At 41.4% G+C, this 19,998-nt stretch overlaps 1 pseudogene; it reads right to left on the bottom strand.

Annotated features, from left to right (window-relative positions):
* Positions 1 to 7,049: 7,049 nt before the first annotated feature.
* Positions 7,050 to 16,424, bottom strand: LOC136147477 (small ribosomal subunit protein uS3-like; annotated as a pseudogene).
* Between the last annotated feature and the right edge of the window lie 3,574 nt (positions 16,425 to 19,998).

Below are 19,998 nucleotides of genomic sequence, written 5' to 3'. Positions count from 1 at the left end.
AGGAGATCAGTCCTGGGTGTTCATTGGAAGGACTGATGCTGAAGCTGAAACTCCAATACTTTGGCCACCTCATGTGAAGAGTTGACTCATTGGAAAAGACCCTAATGCTGGGAGGCATTGGGGGGCAGGAGGAGAAGGGGATGACAGAGGATGAGATGGCTGGCTGGCATCACTGACTCGATGAACATGAGTTTGAGTAAACTCCAGGAGTTGGTGATGGACAGGGAGGCCTGTCGTGCTGAGATTCATGGGGTCGCAAAGAGTCGGACACGACTGAGCAACTGTACTGAACTGAAGAGGTGTGTAGAGGTATTTCAGTGTTTTAGTTTACATTTTCCTGATTACTTCATTCTAGTGGATTATATGGAGCATCTTTGCACATACTTATTTGACATCTGAATATCTTCTTTGGTGAGGATTTAAGATTTTAACCTATTTACAATCTGGCTGTTTACTTTCTTTATTGTTGAATTTTAAGAGTTCTTCATATGTTTTGAATAACAGACCTTTATCAGATGTGGGGCTTTTTTTTTTTTCTTTTGCAAACATTTTCTCCCAGTATGTGGCTTGAATTCTCATTCTCTTAACACTGTCTTTCACAGACAAAAAGTGTTTAATTCACTGAATCCCAGCTTATCAAGTATTTCTTTCATGGATCATGCTTTTGGTTTTGAGTCTTAAAAAGGTCACCACCAAACCCAAGATCATCTAGATTTTCTCCTGTTATCTTCTAAAGGGATCTTCTTGTGGTACAATGGCTAAGACTCCGTAATCCCAATGCAGGGGGCCTGGGTTCAATCCCTGGTCAGGGAACTAAATCCCACATTCCACAACTAACAGTTTTCCCTTCCCCTTCCCTAGTGGCTCACTTAGGAAAGAATTGGCCTGCAAAGTGGGAGACCTGGGTTTGATCCCCGGTTGGGAAATTCCCCTGGAGAAGGAAATGGCAACCCATCCCAGTATTCTTGCCTGAAGATTTCCAAGTATAGAGGAGCCTGGCAGGCTATAGTCCATGGGGTTGCAAAGAGTTGGACACAACTGAGCGACTAACACTTTCCCTTTCTTCTAAAAGGTTTATAGTTTTTATTTGTTTTACATTTAGGTCTATCAACAATTTTGAGTCAATTTTTATGAAAGATATAAGGTCTGTATCTAGATTCATTCTTTTGCATGTGGATATACAGTTGTTCCAGTTCTGTTTGTTGAAAAGACTATCTTTTCTTCATCCTAGTAACTTAACTCCTTTGTCAAAGATCAGTTGGCTATATTTGTGTGAATATATCTCTGGGCTCTCTATTCTGTTACACTATTTATTCTTTCACTAATAGCATGCTGTCTTTGGTACTGTAGCTTTATAGTAAATCTTGATGTCAGCTAGAGTCAACCCTCCAAAGTTGTTCTTCTCCTTCAATACTGAATTGGCTATTCTGGGTCTTTTGCCTCTCCATATAAACTTTAAAATCAATTTGTCAATACTGACAAAATCACTTGCTGGGATTTTGATTGCAATTACCTTGAATCTGTAGATCAAGTTGAGAAGAACTGACATTTTGACAATAATGAGTCTCCCTTCATATCCTTGGAGAAGGTAAAGGCTACCCACTCCAGTATTCTGGCCTGGAGAATTCCATGGGCTGTATAGTCCATGGGGTCACAAAGAGTTGGACACGACTGACTTTCACTTCATATCCTAAGAGGTATGAACATGGAATATCGTTCACTTAGTTTTTTGATTTCTTTCATCAGAATTTTACAGTTTTTCTCATAAATATCTTATCCATATTTTGTTAGGTTTATACCTAAGTATTTCATTTTGGAGATTTAATGTAAATGGTATTGAGTTTTAACTTCAACTTCTACTTGTTCTTTACTATTATATAGGAAACTGATTGACTTTTGTGTATTAAACCTATACCCTGTAATCTTGTAATAATCAATTATAAGTTCTGAGGGTTTTTTTTTCTTTTTATTTTCTACCAATACATAACCATGACAGCTTTATTTCTTCTTTCTCAATCTATACACTTTTTATTTTATTTTCTTGTCTTAGGCAATAGATAGGTCTTCTAGTATGATGTTGAAAGAAGCAGTGAGATGGGATATCCCAGCCTTGTTCCTGATCTTAGTGGGAAAGCTTCTAGTTTCTCATCATTAAGTATGATGTTAGTTGTAGCTGTTTGTAGACCAAGCTAGGGAAATTTTTTACCAAGCTACGGAAATTTTTTTATATTCCCAGTTTGCTCAGAGTTCAGTACAATTTGATGAGATGTAACTACAAACAATAAAGTGAACAAACCTTGTGTTCATTTTGGAACAATGTAATACCCCTGTGTAACTGCCAAACATGACATAGAACATTTCTATCACCCCAGAAAGTTCTATCGCTCCCTCTTTCTAGTCAGTGCCTCCTATCCCAGAGGCAACCATTTTCGGATTTCTATGATCTTAATTTTTTCCTATCTTTGAACATTACATAAAAGGTCTCATATGCAATATGTATTTTTTTCATCTGATGTCTTTTCCCCAATATAATATTCTTGAGATTCATACACGTGTAGCATGTATCTCTAGTTTTATTCCTTTATTGCTGAGTAGATTCCATTGTATAAATATGCTTTAGTATATTTATCAGTTCTCTTGGAGATATTTGGAGACATTTCCTGTGTTCAGCTATTGCATTGGTATCTTCTAGTAAGCAGAGACTTTTAATTTAATACTTTACTTCATGGCTAGTGTCTCTCATGTCCAACCTAAAAATCTTTGTCTGCACTAGAGTTATAAGCATATTTTTCTGTTTTATTGTAGTTCTATTGCTTTAGCTTTTACATTTAGATCTATGATCCATTTCAGATTAATTTTTGTCTCTGGTGTGAAGAGGTTTATCTTTTCCCCATCTGGTTAGTTTTCACAGCATCAATTGTTTTTTAAAAAGGCAAGAAAAAGTTCTTTCCCCCATTGAATTGATCTCTCACCTTGATTTTTTAAAGTAATTAACCATGTATGTAAGTGACTATGATATGTGGATATTAAATTTGTCTGGAAGACTCTTCCTCCTCCCACAGCTCTAACCAAGATGAAATCAGCTGTGGGTATCTTCCTTCCTAAAAAGGACTTATGAATTTCTAGAATTTTGTTCATCTCTCTTGTACACACAGGCACTTCAGTCAGCTTTTTAAAAATCATGGTTTTAAGCCATTATTTTGTAGCTTATCTTGCTTCTTCTCATTTTTAGGGTGGGAGTGATGGTCTTTGAGACATTTTACAATTTAGCCAGAAGGGAATTCTCGTAGTTCATGAGTTCTTTTCTTGGTGATTGCCTCTCTTTGTTTATTCTGAACATTCTTTATGGATATCCTACTATTTGGATATTGGACTTCCGGGATTGGTTTTAGCATTTTCTTAAATATTTCATCCTGTTTTCCAATTCTTTTTACTCTACCTTCTAGAAGATTTCCTTGAGTTTATCTTCCAATATTACCAATACTACTGTTGGTATACTACCAATATTACTGTTTTCATCTCAGCTATTATGTTTTTAACTTTCAAGAACACTATCCCATTCTCTGAATATTTCTTTTTAATGGTATCTCGTTCTTATTTAATGGATGCAATCTCTTCTCTTATGTCTCTAAGATTAATAGGTTTCTTGTTCTTGTACAGGGTTTCCTTCAGTTGCATTTTTGATATGGTTTCTCTTGGTCCCTATCATCTTATTGCGGGCTAAACTATGTCCCCTTCAAATTCATCTGTTGAAATCTTAACACAGAATGTGACTGTCTTTAGAGATAGAGTCTTTAAAGGGGATATTAGTTTAAAAGACGTCATTAGGATGACCTAATCCAATATGCTGAAGCTGATGCTGAATCTGAATCCAGAGTGATGCTGAAGCTGAAGCTCCAATACCTTGGCCACCTGATGTGAAGAACTGACTCATTGGAAAAGACCCTGATGCTGGGAAAGACTGAAGGCAGAAGGGGATGACAGAGGATGAGATGGTTGGATGGCATGACCAGCTTGGTGGACATGAGTCTGAGCAAGCTCCGGGAGTTGGTGATGGACAGGGAAGTCTGTGTGCTGCAGTCTATGAGGTTGCAAAGAGTTGGACACGACTGAGTAACTGAACTGAGCTGAATCCAACATGACTGGTGTCCTTATAAGAGATTAAGATACAGACTTACACAGAGGGAAGATCCTGTGAAGACACAGAAAGAAGATGATCATCTCCAAGCAAGGAGAAAGGCCTCAGAAGATACCAACCGCACTGACACCTTGATCTTAGACTTCCTGTCTTCTGAAATGTGAGAAGATAAATTTTTGTTGTGTAAGGCACCCAGATTAAACAGCTTTGTTATGGCAGTCTTAGGAAACTAATATACCTCTCTCTGAGGTATTTCTCAGATGTCTGATGATGTTCCCTCATCTGCTCCTAATTAAGAGGAACTAAAATGATCACTGAAACTCTGGGTCTGTAGGCAGGACTTGTTGACTTTGAACATCACTGTTCAGTGGTATCACAGGAATATTTTGGGGAAGATTCTGAGGTCAGTATCTTGTCTTTTCCTGTTGGGCTGGTTAGATTCTCCAGAGAAGAATTCTCTAAGAGAGTCTGGAGGGCGAGGTTGGCTGTAGCACTCTGGGCGGGAAACAAACCTTGCCTCTGCATTTACCGTTCTGTGTGCACACGGCCACTTAACCCTGTTTCTAGTCTGATGCTCCCTTTCTAGACTCTGTTTTACCTGCTCCAGAGAATAAACACGCAGAATTCCATAGGGGTGCTCAGGAACATGAGTGGGAAGAAGCATCTAGAGATGAAACTGGTCTCAGATCATTCACCCATGTTATCTTTATTTTAGGGTAAGATTCGTCTCACTTTTGGGTTTCCCTGATGGCTCAGATAGTAAAGATGCCTGCAGTGCAGGAGACCTGGGTTCAGTCCCTCGGTTGGGAAGATCCCCTGGAGAAGGGAACAGCAACCCACTCCAGTATTCTTGCCTGGAGAATTCCATGGACAGAGGAGCCTGGCCAGCTACAGTCAATGGAATCTCAGAGAGTCAGACACAACTGAGTAACTAACACACACACTTCTCACTTTTAGCTCCAGAGGTATGTGATGGTGCCATTTCTTGCGCATTTTAAAGATTCAGCAGGATAATTCAAATGAACGCTTAGTTTTTCCCACTGCTTTCTAGGGGTCAGTGCTCTTGTGCTTATTAAATCAATTTTGATTTCTTCATTTGTTTTTCAACTTCCAAAATGGTGCTGCTGTGAATGCCTGTCTAGCTCTCCCCATCTTATGGGTTTATGTCTTTTTTATTTTTATTTTTTTTAAAGAAATCTGCTATTTTAGTTTTAGTGGACTTTTGAGAAGGAAGTAAATTAGATACATGAGTTCAAGCCAATATTAATACATAAGCTGAGCCCATGCTCTTTGTCTCGTGTAAAAGGACAGTTTTTTAAATATAACAATAAAGTTGGTTGTAACTACTACTTATCTTGTTATAATTGATTCAAATATTGTGCCCAGTGATGAAACCAATCTCATACTACCATGTGGTTTATTTTTAGAATAATGGAAGATACTCAACAGAGAAAAAAAGGGATCAGAACAAAGGTGTACATAGGTTGATGCATCCAAATATTTCTGAAAAATCTGCATCTAGGCCAAATTCTTCCTAACTGAACTGTGCAGTGGGACTATGATCCTTTAAAGGGAAAGCTGCACAGGAAATTTTTACAGAGTGAAGTTTGGAAATTGTCCAGATTTCCCTGTAATTCCCCAATAGCAGGATTTTCTTCAGATAGAACTCACCTATGTTGAGAAAATAAACTTGAAATTTTATTTATCTTCAAATAAAAATATATGGTGATAGGGATGACTTTGGTGATATTAGTACAAGCTTCACAGGATGAAATAGGAAAGTTCCTAGGCCAAGTCCTGTCATTTCTGAGCCCAGGTCTGCTCATGGAACTGGGTCACTGTATTCATTTATTTCTGACTGGCTGAGTCTTTGTTGCTGCCAGGGCTTTTCTTTAGTTGTAGCAAGTAGGGGCTGCTCTCCAGCTGTGGTGCAAGGGCTTCTCACTGCAGTGGTTTCTCTTACTGCAGAGCGTGGACTCTGGGGCACTCGGGCGTCAGCAGATGTAGCACACGGGCTCACATCTGCAGCTCCCGGCTCCAGAGAACAGGCTCAAAAGCTGTGGTGAAGGGGCTTAGTTGCTTTGCATGGCCGCATGTGGAATCTTCCAGGATCAGGGATCCAACCCCTTGTCTCCTGTGTCTTCTGCATTGGCAGACAGATTCTTTACCACTGAGCCACCAGGTTTCTGAAGAACAGGTGTTTTAAATCTTAACATAGTCCAACTTAAAAAATGTCACCTTTATTAGTGCTTTTCATATCCTCTTAAGAAATACTTGGCTATTACCAAGTAATGATGATATAGCCTATGTTTTCCTCTTAAAATCTAGAAAACATTCTGAAAAGCTAGAAAGCCCTCCGAAATCTAGAAATCTTTCTAAAAATCCATGTTTCCTTCTTATCTTTAACATTGGATTCATTGTCAATAGAATCAATTTTGCACATAGTGCAAGAATGGGCAAAGATACATTTTCCATATTTATCTCCAATTGAACCAGGACTATTTACCAAAAGTAGCGGTACCAGTTATCAGTTCAGGCCTCTTAGGCCCCGTGCACCTTGCAGTGATCTCTGCAACCGCGGACAGAGCTCCTTAAGCTCCGTTAGGAGGGGCACCATGGTAACCTTCAGCTTCCCTCATAGCTCAGTTGGTAAAGAATCCACCTGCAATGCAGGACTCCTGGGTTCGATCCCTGGGTCGGGAAGATCCCCTGGAGAAGAAAATGGCAACCCACTCCAGTATTCTCGCCTGGAGACTCCCATGGACAGAGGAGCCCGGCAGGCTACCGTCTATGGGGTCGCAAGAGTCCACACAACTGAGCGACTAAAGAGAGCGAGAGAGACACAGTAACCTTTCTCAGCAGAGAGACAGCTGGAGGGAGACCGCCAGGGGAAGGGGCGGTGCTGCTGCTTCTAGGGGCTGCGCACCGAGTCAGCACTGCGAGGGGGGCACCCAGCGATGCTCACCTAAGCCACACGCCCAGCACGCGTTTCCCTCGGCAACCTGGCAACCCCAGCCGGGCCTGCTCCCGGAGGCTCTCTTGGAGACGGCGCAGTCCTGGCCTCCCATCTGCGTCAGCGCCTCCGCTCCTCTCAAACGCTTCCCGCCCAGCTTCCAGCTGTGGCTCGTCTGCCCCCGAGGGTTGCTTTCTGCTGGCTCAGCAACCGTGGTCCAGCTCTGCTCTAGGCGAGGCCGGGAACTTCCCCGCCAGGGGTGGGAGGTAGGCTGGGACCTGGGACCCCCTCCTGGAGCGCTTGCACTTGCACACAGATGTCGCCTCCGGCAATGGAATACCAAGAAGCTATAAGGGACTCAAAATAACCGTATGCGGGTGCGAATGTGGCAATTATGAGCAATAAGATTCCAAAAGGCCACAAATCAACTGCCCCTTCTTAGTGCCAGGAGCATGACTCCTGTTTACAACACCGCCCTGAGGGTGTGAGAAGACCACCTAAGCCACTCCTCTGGCCAGACCCACCAATGTCCCCACCCTCAGCCCATTTAAAGAACCAGCCCACTCTCCTCCAAGACCCAGTTAGGCAGCTGTTAACATGTTTTCACAATGAAGTCTTACCTGAATTGCTCATCGGACCTCTTCATTTCTACTGATTAGAGTCCAAGGACCATGGTTGACAACACTTTCAAGTTTATTCCCCTTGGGCACTCTTCCTCAGTCCTAGGGTTCCGTTGTAATTTATATTTTCTCTTTTATCATGGTATAATAGTATAGCTATATATTTATTAATAGTATAGCTTTATATTAAACGTCCCTTGTTTAAATCACGTGTGGTTTCTGTTCCCGATTGGACACTAGCTGTTACACTAGCCTCACATCCTATTGCAGTGTGGCATAGGTCCCTAGATCTGTGGGCTGTTCTGTTTCACTTGCCTTTGTCTGTCCTTCAGCCCCTGCTTTATCATTCATTTTACCATATTTTCAGGGCTTCCTGTCTGGTCCATTTGTTGAGAGTTCACCTGCCAGTGCAGGGGACACGGGTTCAATCCCTGGTCCAGGAAGATCCTACATGCCTCAGGGCAGCTGAGCCCGGGCACTGCAATAAGAAAAGTCCCCACGATGAGAAGCCCACTTAGCATGACCAGAGAGGGTCCGCACGCAGCCACAAGGGCCCCATGCAGCCAAAATAAACAAACCAGTTAGTTTAAAAATATGTTCAAGTTCTTGTTTGTAATTTTTTAACCTGGGTTATTTATAACTATAGTCTTTAATTTCTAGGCAGCTGGACACTTTCTAATATACTATAGTTACTGTTTTCTATGAACAAGAGCATAGTCTGTTCTGTCACAAAGAAATATACTGTGTCTTTTTTTTTTGGCCCAGCATATAGTCGATTGTGATTTGTGTACTTGACAAGAATGTTAACACTTTACCAGATGTTCTCTATGTGTTAATTAGATCAAGTTTGTTGATTGTCTTATTCAGATCATCTGTACCTGAATCTTTTTTTAAATATTTTGTGGTCTGTTGCTTCTGTTATTAAAAGAGGTGAATTTTAGTCTTCCACTACGGTGAATTTGCATTTTAGTTTTGGAAAATTTTTCTGTGGTAAATTATTTTCCATGCTTCTAGTTCAAACTTGCTATGTGCTTATATTTAAAGTATATCCCTTGTGAGCAGCTTAAGGATCAGTCTGAATCTGGCTCACCTCAGGTCCTAGAATGTAAACATGGAAACTGCTTCTGGCCTTTCCTCTGAGAGCTTGGTGGGTCTTTGTCTCAACACTAAGGTACTGCAGGAATATCCTCTCCATTTTTTCACTGATTTTTAGCTTAGCATTTTCTTCTGTGCAGTTTAAATATTTGACCAGTTCTTACCGACTCTTTCTTCTTGTTGGGCTCTGCTGTCATCGTAGGATGTGAGAGCTCCCCTTTCTGGTCTCCTATCCTATTTAATTGAGGTTTCTGTTTATTTTTTTTATTTTTAACAGAACATAGGAAAGGAGGGAGAATTCAGCAAACCATAAACAAAGTGAAAAGGCAACCAACATATCTGCAAATGAAAGTGACCAATAAGGGATTAATTTCCAAAATATACAACAGCTCATGCAGCTCAATAACAAAAACAAACAACCCAATCAAAAAATGGGCAGAATATCTAAATAGATGTTTTCCCAAAGACAGCCATAAAGCACATGAAAAGATGCTCAATATCATTAATTAGGAGAGAAATGCAAATCAAAATGCCAATGAGGTATCAGCTCACATTGGTCAGAGAGCGTACATGCCTGCTAAAGTGCTTCAGTGTCTGACTCTGCGACCCCATGGACTGTAGCCCACCAGGCTCCTCTGTCCATGGGATTCTCCAGGCAAGAATGCTGGAGTGGGTTGCTAGTTCCTCCCTCCTCCAGGGGATCTTCCCAACCCAGGGATGGAATGCACGTCTGTGAAGTCTCCTGCATTGGCAGGCAGGTTCTTTGCCACTAGCACCACCAGAGTGGCCACCATCAAAATATCTTCAACCAATATTTGCTGGAGAGGGTGTGGAGAAAAGGGAACCCTCCTAAACTGCTAGTGAGAATGTAAATTGGTACAGCCATAATAGAGAACATTATAGAGCTTCCTTTAAAAAACTAAAAACAGAAGTACCATATGACCTCACAATCCCATTACCAGGGATAAATCTAAAGAAAATCATAATTCATAAAGATACATGCACCCAAATGTTCACTGAAGCACTATTTACAGTAGACAGGAGACAGAAGCAGCCTAAGTGTCCATCAACAGAGAAATGGATAAAGATTCAGTACATATATACAATGGAATATTACTCAGGCAAAAAAGAACAAAATAATGCCATTTGCAGCAACATGGATGAACCTAGAGACTGTCATACTGAGTGAAGTAAGTCAGAAGAGAAAGAAAAATGTCATATGCTGTTGCTTGTATGTGGAATCTAAAAAATGCACAAAGTAACTTATTTCTAGAACAGAAATAGAGTCATGATGTAGAAAACAATTTTATGGTTCTCAGGGAGGGGAATAGGGGAGAAGGATAAAATGGGGCATTGGGATTGACATATACACACTACTATATATAAAATATTGTGGGTTGGCCAAAAAGTTCATTCAGGTTTGTAATATCGTACGAAAACTTGAACAAACATTTTGGCCAACCCCATAAAGTGAAAGTGAAAGTTGTTCAGTCATGTCTAGCTCTTTGCGATACCATGGACTATAGCCTGCCAGGCTCCTCTGTCCATGGAATTATCCAGGACAGAATACTGGAGTGCGTAGCCATTCCCTTCTCCAGGGGATCTTCCCAGTCCAGGGATAGAACCCAGGTCACCATCTGACCAACCAGGGAAGCCCAAATAGCTAATTACTATATAGCATAGGAAACTCTACTCAATACTCTGTAATGACCTATATGGGAAAAACATCTCAAAGAGTGCATATATAAAACTGATTCACTTTGCTCTACAGCAGAAACTAAAATCAACTATACCCTCAATACAAATTTTTTTAAAAACTGAAAATAAGATTACAGAGAATTTATAACAAATATAAATATTATATCAACAAAATAAATGGAATTAACATATTAAACAAAAGTCTTCTGGAAAAGATGGAGTAAATGCAATTTTCCCTGTTCTTCCCACTAAGCACAGTTATAACCTCTGGATATAATACATCAAATGAGCACAAGAAGATGCAGAGAGGTGGAGAAAAGCAGTCTGGCTGGCTGGGACTGCAGGACCAAAAAACAGCACAGAGGCAGGCTCATCGGGTTTTCTTTCGCCTCCTGTGTCCAACAGTGGGAGCTGGAGAAGCCGGCAATCCAGAAATAACAATGACACAGACAGTCCTCCAAAAAGCCTGCTCTCTCTGTCTAGAACATGAGGGAAGGGGCAGTCTGGCAAGACGGAACACTTCTAGGTGACAACTCCCCTACTCCAGTCAAGCACCGTGGAAAAACAAAGGGCCTCACCCTACTCCTGTCACCAAAATATGAGAGGGGCCTAGACACTCACAAGTTGTGACAAGACACACACCCCCCCCCAGGGGGTTGGTGGCGTCAGAGACTGTTATGGCCTCCCAACAACAGTGAGTCCTTATCCCGCTCTGCAGTGTCAGTGGGAGTATGGAAGCACCAGGGTGGTGTTTGCGTCAGCGAACATCTAGTGGGGACCCTGAATAATGGGGCACCTTCTGTCCCTGGGTGTCAGCACAGGCAAAGTAGGGTCGCTGGACTTCCACCTCCAGCGGGCAGTAAGCAGGCACTGATAAGACAGAAGACCTGAATAAAAGCTAGTGTCTCATAACATAATACTCACAGTGTTCAGGATTCAATTGAAAATCATTGTCACAAAATCTCAACTTGAATGAGAAAATACAATCAACAAACACCAATTTTGAGAAGATGCAGAAGCTGGAATTAAGTGACAAGGAAATTTAAGAAACTAATTTGGAAGATTTACAGTAGGTAGGGAAAAACATATAGTAGGTCCTGTGTACTCTGTACCCCTAATCCCACAAAGGTAGCATTTTGCGTGACTATAATATCAAATCCATGACACTGACATTAGTACAACCCACAGAGTGTATTAAGGTGTTGTCAGTTGTATAAACTATCATGTGCATGTATGTGTGTGTGTGTGTGTGTTCTATGAAATTTGTCACATAGGAGCTTTGTGCATCTAGCATCTTGAGATCCAGACCTGCTCTGTCACCACAAGGCTCCCTTGGGCTACTCTTTTGGAGCCAACACTCCCTCAAATCCTAACTCCTAGAAACCAGTCATCTATTTCTCAGGTCTATGACTACATTAGTTTAAGAGACCTGGGGCTCTATCCCTTGGGTTGGGAAGATCCCCTGGAGAAGGGAAAGGCTACCCACTCCAGTATTCTGGCCTGGAGAATTCCATGGACTGCATAGTCCATAGGGTCGCAAAGAGTCGGACACGACTGAGCAACTTTCACTTTCAAGAATATTATAGAAATGGAATCATTCAGTATGTAACTTTTAGAGATCGGTTTTTCTCACTCAGCATAATTTCCTTAAGATCTATCCTGGTTGTCGTGTATAATTTATTCCTTTTTATTACTGAATAGAATTCCATGATACAGATGTGCAAATTTGTTTAACCATTCATCCATTGAAGAATAACTGAATTGTTTCCAGTTGGAGTTATTATTTTTTTTCTTTTAAAAAATTTTTATTAAACATCTTTATAGAGCAGCATCCAAACTCCAGATCCAGTGGCCAAGGAGACCTATTTGCCATGGGTACCAGCTGGGGCATGCAGGCGGCTCAGGCTTCCCACCCTTTGGTTTAGAGATGAGGGTGGTGGGCAGTGTTACATCTTTGGCTTCCACAATGCTCACGTCATCAGGCAGAGGCTTCTTAGGGCCAGTCTTACCACTTGGGTCCCAAGGCAGCATGATCTTTACCTTGATGCCCAGCACACCCCATCTGAGCAGCACATGGCGCACAGCAGGCTCAACACAGTAGTTAACGGGTCCCTGCTGTGAATCATGAGGCCATCCACATGGATTTAGCCATTCCTGGATTTAGTCCTCTGTGCTCAGAGTTTCCCAGAGACTGCTGCCTCACAGCCTTTGGCCCCTCTCAACGAGGAACTGCAGCGTACCATAGCAGGCCTTCTGCACAGGAAGGCGGAGAACCGACCAGTCTGCAACACAGAGACTCTGCCTGGGCAATGGCACAGAGACCTCCCATGGCTACCTTCTCAAAACAAAGCGCTACACTGCCATCAGGGAAGCCAAATCTCTTCTGAACCACAGCCATCAACTCCTGGAGTCCACCAGCCCTTCTCGCCAAGAACACTCTGTGTCCTGGTGGCCAAGATAATGATTTCTGTCCTGGTTGGTGTAACTTGGACCTCACCTCCAGAGTACCCATCTTCAGCCAGCTCCTCAGTGAAAAACTCATTCAGTTCAGCTTTGAAGATGCCATCAGCGATGAACCTCCTCTTCTTGGCCCCAGTTGGAGTTCAGTTCAGTTCAGTTCAGTCACTCAGTTGTGTCCAACTCTTTGCGACCCCATGAGCACGCCAGGCCTCCCTGTCTATCACCAACTCCCGGAGTCCACCCAAACCCATGTCCATCGAGTTGGTGATGCCATCCAACCATCTCATCCTCTGTCATCCCCTTCTCCTCCTGCCCTTAATCTTTCCCAGCATCAGGGTCTTTTCCAAGGAGTCAGCTCTTCGCATCAGGTGCCAAAGTATTGAAGTTTCAGCTTCAACATCAGTCCTTCCAATGAACACCCAGGACTTACCTCCTTCAGGATGGACTGGTTGGATCTCCTTGCAGTCCAAGGGGCTCTCAAGAGTCTTCTCCAACACCACAGTTCAAATGCATCAATTTTTTGGCTCAGCTTTCCTCACAGTCCAACTCTCACATACATACATGACCACTGGAAAAACCATAGCCTTGACTAGACAGACCTTTGTTGGCAAAATAATGTCTCTGCTTTTTAATATGCTGTCTAGTTTGGTCATAAATTTCCTTCTAAGGAGCAAGCATCTTTTAATTTCATGGTTGCAGTCACCATCTGCAGTGATTTTGGAGCCCAGAAAAATAAAGTCAGCCACTGTTTCCACTGTTTCCCCATCTATTTGCCATGAAGTGATGGGATGGGATGCCATGATCTTAGTTTTCTGAATGTTGAGCTTTAAGCCAAATTGTTCACTCTCCTCTTTCACTTTCATCAAGAGGCTCTTTAGTTCTTCCTCACTTTCTGCCATAAGGGTGGTGTCATCTGCATATCTGAGGTTATTGATATTTCTCCCAGCAATCTTGTTTCCAGCTTGTGCTTCCTCCAGCCCAGCATTAAATCAAATCCCTTATGACTATACAGTGGAAGTGAGAAATAGATTTAAGGGACTAGATCTGATACACAGAGTGCCTGATGAACTATGCATGGAGGTTCGTGACATTGTCCAGGAGACAGGAATTAAGACCATCCCCAAGAAAAAAAATGCAAAAAAGCAAAATGGCTGTCTGAGGAGGCCTTACAAATAGCTGTGAAAAGAAGGGAAGCTAAAAGCAAAGAAGAAGAGGAAAGATATACCCATTTGAATGCAGAGTTCCAAAGAATAGTCAGGAGAGATAAGAAAGCCTTCCTCAGCAATCAATGCAAAGAAATAGAGGAAAACAATAGAATGGGAAAGACTAGAGATCTCTTCAAGAAAATTAGAGATACCAAGGGAACATTTCATGCAAAAATGGGCTCAATAAAGGACAGAAATCGTAGGGACCTAAACAGAAGCAGAAGATATTAAGAAGAGGTGGGAATGGAGTTACATGTATTCCCAATCCCGATCCCCCCTCCCACCTCCACCCAATATGTAACTCCATGGCTGATTCATGTCAATGTATGACAAAACCCACTTCAATATTGTAAAGTAATTAGCCTCCAACTAATAAAAATAAATGAAAAATTAAAAAAAAAAAGAAGAGGTGGCAAGAATACACAGAAGACCTGTACAAAAAAGATCTTCATGACCCATATAATCACAATGGTGTGATTATTCAACTAGAGCCAGACATTCTGGAATGTGAAATCAAGTGGGCCTTAGGAAGCATCACTACGAACAAAGCTAGTGGAGGTGATGGAATTCCAGTTGGACTTATTATTGATAAATCTACTGTGCACACGTATATATACATTTTTGTGTTAATTGAAGCTTCCATTTCTCAGGGCTAAATGCTCAAGTGCAGTTTGTGATTCATATGGTAGTTACCTCTTTAGTTTGTTTTTTGTTTTTTAATTGCTAAACTGTTTTCCAGAGTGGATGGTTATTTTACATTCCTGCAAGTAATAAATGAGTGATGAAGTTTCTCTGCCTCTTCACCAGCATTTGGTGTTATCAACATTTTTTATTTTAATTATTTTGGGAGGAGTGTTGTAATATCTCATTGTGGTTTGAATTTGTAAATTCAAATGACTATTGATACTGAACATCTTTTCCTGTGCTTATTTTCCATCTATATATCCGCATGAATAGAAATATCTGTTCATAACTTTTCCCCATTTTCTAATTCAATTGTTTTTTTGATATTGAATTTTGAGAGTTCTTTGTATATTCTGCATACAAGTCCCATGTCAAATATTATGATTTGCAAATACTTCTTCTTACTCTGTAGATATGCTTGCCTTTTCATCCTCTTAACAAAGTCTTTTACAGAGGAAATATTTTAATTTTGATGAGGTAAAATTTATCAATATTTTTCTCTTATGGATCATACTTTTGGTGTCAAGTATAAGAATTTTTTGTCTAGCACAAGACTACCTCAAGACTTTCTCTTATTTTTTTTTCTCTAACAGTTTTTAGTTTACATTTTTAAGTCTGTGATTCATATAGCCATGATAGTTGGGTTGAGGCTCATTTAATATCTAGTTTCTCTAGCACAGTTTCTTGAAAATGCTATCCTTCCTTGTTTGAGTGGCTTTTCACCTTTGTCAAAATAAGTTGGACATATTTGTGTAGATAAATTTCTGGGATCTCGCTTTGGTTCCATTCATCTATGTGTCTATCCCTTGATAGGCTTCCCTGGTGGCTCAGATGGTAAAGAATCCACCTGCAATGCAGAGACCCAGGTTCAATCCCTGGGTCATGAAGATCGTCTGGAGAAGGGAATGAGAGAGCTAATTCTTAGGTATGTGACTAAGGAGTCTGGGACTCTTGAAGAGGAGTAAAGGACAAACTTTTTTTTTTTTTTTCTACTCTCCTTCTTCTTAGTCATGTAAGATTTTTTTCCTTAAAATCTGAGTTGTTATGGCAACAATCTATTTCTTCTAAGACTAACTTTCTTTAAGCCCAGAGCTAATGATTACACAATAAAACAACTCATCTTACTCAGGAGTATGTTTTTCCTTAAACTCTGTACTAACAGTTATATAACAACAATGTATATAACAACAATGTACAACAGTTATATAACAACAACAGCTATATAACAACCACAATGTAACAATAAGTGTATGTAACAGTTATATAACAACAACGTGCTGAAGGACACGTTTCTCTTTCTTTAAGAACCTTCTGACTAATCCTGTTATCTTAAGATACATGCTGTGGGAGTGGGTCTGTAAGACCTTTCTATTGTTAGTACCAACTGAAAAGTATATAAAAGGCCTTGATGAGACTGGCAGGTGGGGCGCTCTCTGTGTCAGATGCTTTCTCTGTCCCTTTTTCACTGTAATGAAACTTTTGCCGCATGAAGCTATAAGTGCCTGAAGCCTCATCTCTGGTCCCAAAGCTAATTTCTCTTCTTCGGAGGTCACGAATCCAACACCGCTCATGGTAAGCTATCAGTAATGGCTCCCCACTCCAGTATTCTTGGCTGGATAATTCCAAGGACAGAAGAGCTCGGTGGGCTATAGTCTATGAGGTCACAAACACTCAGACATGACTGAGCAACTTGAGCGCACACACACACAGACATCCCTCTACCAGTACGACTCTGTCCTGATGGCTGTAATGCCATATAGTAAGCTTTAGTATCAGGCAAAGGTTTTCCTCCCACTTTATTCTTTTTACAGTTGTTTTACCTACTCTACTGCCATACCCTCCCATATAGATTTTACAAAAAGCTTGTTGATGTCCACAAAAACAAACAAAATTCAGTGGTGGTTTGACAGAAACTTTATTAAAACTAGACATCAATTTGCAGAGAATCAACATCTTTACTAAGTTGAGTCTTCCAATCCATGAACATAGGACTTATCTCCTATTTTTCAAGTCTTTTTCTATTTCTTTCCTTGGAATTTTGCAAATATCAGTATACAGACCCTGAATATGTTACACTTCGGTGTCAGCGGCTGAGAGGAACTACCCCAACCTGGAGGTCAGGGACCCCACCCGAGAGGAGCTACTGCAACTCCAAGGAGCAGCTTCTGCACGGGCGCAGGAGGGCCGAGAGGAGCTACTCCATGTTCAAGGTCAGGAGGGGTGGCCATGAGAAGATACCCCTGGTCCAAGGAAAGGAGCAGCAACTGCGATTTGCTGGAGCAGCCGTGAAGAGATACCCCACATCCAAGGTAAGAGAAACCCAAGTAAGATGGTAGGTGTTGTGAGAGGGCATCAGAGGGCAGACACACTAAAACCATAATCACAGAAAGCTAGCCAACTTGATCATAGGACCACAGTCTTGTCTAACTCAATGAAACTAAGCCATGCTGTGTGGGGCCACCCAAGACGGTCGGGTCATGGTGGAGAGGTCTGACAGACTGTGGTCCACTGGAGAAGGGAATGGCAAACCACTTCAGTATTCTTGCCTTGAGAACCCCACGAACAGTATGAGAAGGCAAAATGATAGGATACTGAAAGAGAAACTCCCCAGGTTGGTAGGTGCCCAATATGCTACTAGAGATCAGTGGAGAAATAACTCCAGAAAGAATGAAGGGATGGAGCCAAAGCAAAAACAATATCCAGCTGTGGATGGGACTGGTGATAGAAGCAAGGTCCAATGCTGTAAAGAGCAATATTGCATAGGAACCTGGAATGTTAGGTCCATGAATCAAGGCAGATTGGAAGTGGCCAAACAGGACATGGCAAGAGTGAATGTCGACATTCTAGGAATCAGTGAACTAAAATGGACTGGAATAGGTGAATTTAATTCAGATGACCATTATATCTACTACTGTGGGCAGGAATCTTTTAGAAGAAATGGAGTAGCCATCATAGTCAACAAGAGAGTACGAAATGCAGTACTTGGATGCAATCTCAAAAATGACAGAATGATCTCTGTTCATTTCCAAGGCAAACCATTCAATATCACGGTAATCAAAGCCTATGCACCAACCAGTAACGCTGAAGAAGCTGAAGTTGAACAGTTCAGTGAAGACCTACAAGACTTTTTAGAACTAACACCCAGTAAAGATGTCCTTTTCATTATAGGGGACTAGAACGCAAAAGTAGGAAGTTAAGAAACACCTGGAGTAACAGGCAGATTTGACCTTGGAGTACATAATGAAGCAGGGCAAAAGCTAATAGAGTTTTACCAAAAGAATGCACTGGTCACAGCAAACACCCTCTTCCAACAACACAAGAGAAGACTCTACACATGGACATCACCAGATGGCCAACACCGAAATCAGATTCATTATATTCATTGTAGCCAAAGATGGAGAACCTCTATACAGTCAGCAAAAACAAGACCTGGAGCTGACTGTGGCTCAGATCATGAACTCCTTATTGCCAAATTCAGACTTAAACTGAAGAAGGTAGGCAAGACCACTAGACCATTCAGGTATGACCTAAATCAAAACCCTTATGATTACACAGTGGAAGTGAGAAATAGATTTAAGGGACTAGATCTGATAGACAGAGAGCCTGATGAACTATGGACGGAGGTTTGTGACATTGTACAGGAGACAGGGATCAAGACCATCCCCATGGAAAAGAAATGCAAAAAGGCAAAATTGTTGTCTGAGGAGGTCTTATAAATAGCTGTGAAAAGAAGAGCAGTGAAAAGCAAAGGAGAAAAGGAAAGATATACCCATTTGAATGCAGAGTTCCAAAGAATAGCCAGGAGAGATAAGAAAGCCTTTCTCGGCAAACAATGCAAAGAAATAGAGGAAAACAACAGAATGGGAAAGACTAGAGATCTCTTCAAGATAATTAGAGATACCAAGGGAACATTTCATGCAAAGATGGGCTCAACTAAGGACAGAAATGGTATGGACCTAACAGAAGCAGAAGATATTAAGAAGAGGTGGCAAGAATACACAGAAGAACTGTACAAAAAAGATCTCCACGACCCAGATAATCACAGTGTTGTGATCACTCACCTAGAGCCGGACATCCTGGAATGTGAAGTCAAGTGGGCCTTAGGAAGCATCACTACGAACAAAGCTAGTGGAGGTGATGGAATTCCAATGGAGCTATTTCAAATCCTGAAAGATGATGCTGTGAAAGTACTGCACTCAATATGCCAGGAAATTTGGAAAACTCAGCAGTGGCCACAGGACTGGAAAAGGTCCGTTTTCATTCCAATCCCTAAGAAAGACAATGCCAAAGAATGCTCAAACTACTGCACAATTTCGCTCATCTCACACGCTAGTAAAGTAATGCTCAAAATTCTCCAAGCCAGGCTTCAGCAATACGTGAACCAAGAACTTCCAGATGTTCAAGCTGGTCTTGGAAAAGGCAGAGGAACCAGAGATCAAATTGCCAATATCTGCTGGATCATTGAAAAAGCAAGAGAGTTCCAGAAAAACATCTATGTCTGCTTGATTGACTATGCCAAAGCTTTCGACTGTGTGGATCACAATAAACTGGAAAATTCTGAAGGAGATGGGAATACCAGACCATCTGACCTGCCTCTTGAGAAACCTATATGCAGGTCAGGAAGCAACAGTTAGAACTGGACATGGAACAACAGACTGGTTCCAAATAGGAAAAGGAGTATGTCAAGGCTGTATATTTTCACCCTGCTTATTTAACTTATATGCAGAGTACATCATGAGAAACTCTGGGCTGAAAGAAGCACAAGCTGGAATTAAGATTGCCAGGAGAAATATCAATAACCTCAGATATGCAGATGACACCACCCTTATGGCAGAGAGTGAAGAGGAAATAAAGAGCCTCTTGATGAAAGTGAAAGAGGAGAGTGAAAAAGTTGGCTTAAAGCTTAACACTCAGAAAACTAAGATCATGGCATCTGGTCCCATCACCTCGTGGGAAATAGATGGGGAGACAGTGGAAACAGTGACAGACTTTATTTTTTTGGGCTCCAAAATCACTGCAGATGGTGGTTGCAGCCATGAAATTAAAAGACGCTTACTCCTTGGAAGGAAAGTTATGACCAACCTAGACAGCTTATTAAAAAGCAGAGACATTATTTTGCCAACAAAGATCCATCTGGTCAAGGCT

This window comes from Muntiacus reevesi, chromosome 15, assembly GCF_963930625.1.
Source record: "Muntiacus reevesi chromosome 15, mMunRee1.1, whole genome shotgun sequence".
Classification (NCBI taxonomy): domain Eukaryota; kingdom Metazoa; phylum Chordata; class Mammalia; order Artiodactyla; family Cervidae; genus Muntiacus; species Muntiacus reevesi.
This window is presented reverse-complemented; position numbering and strand designations above follow the sequence as displayed.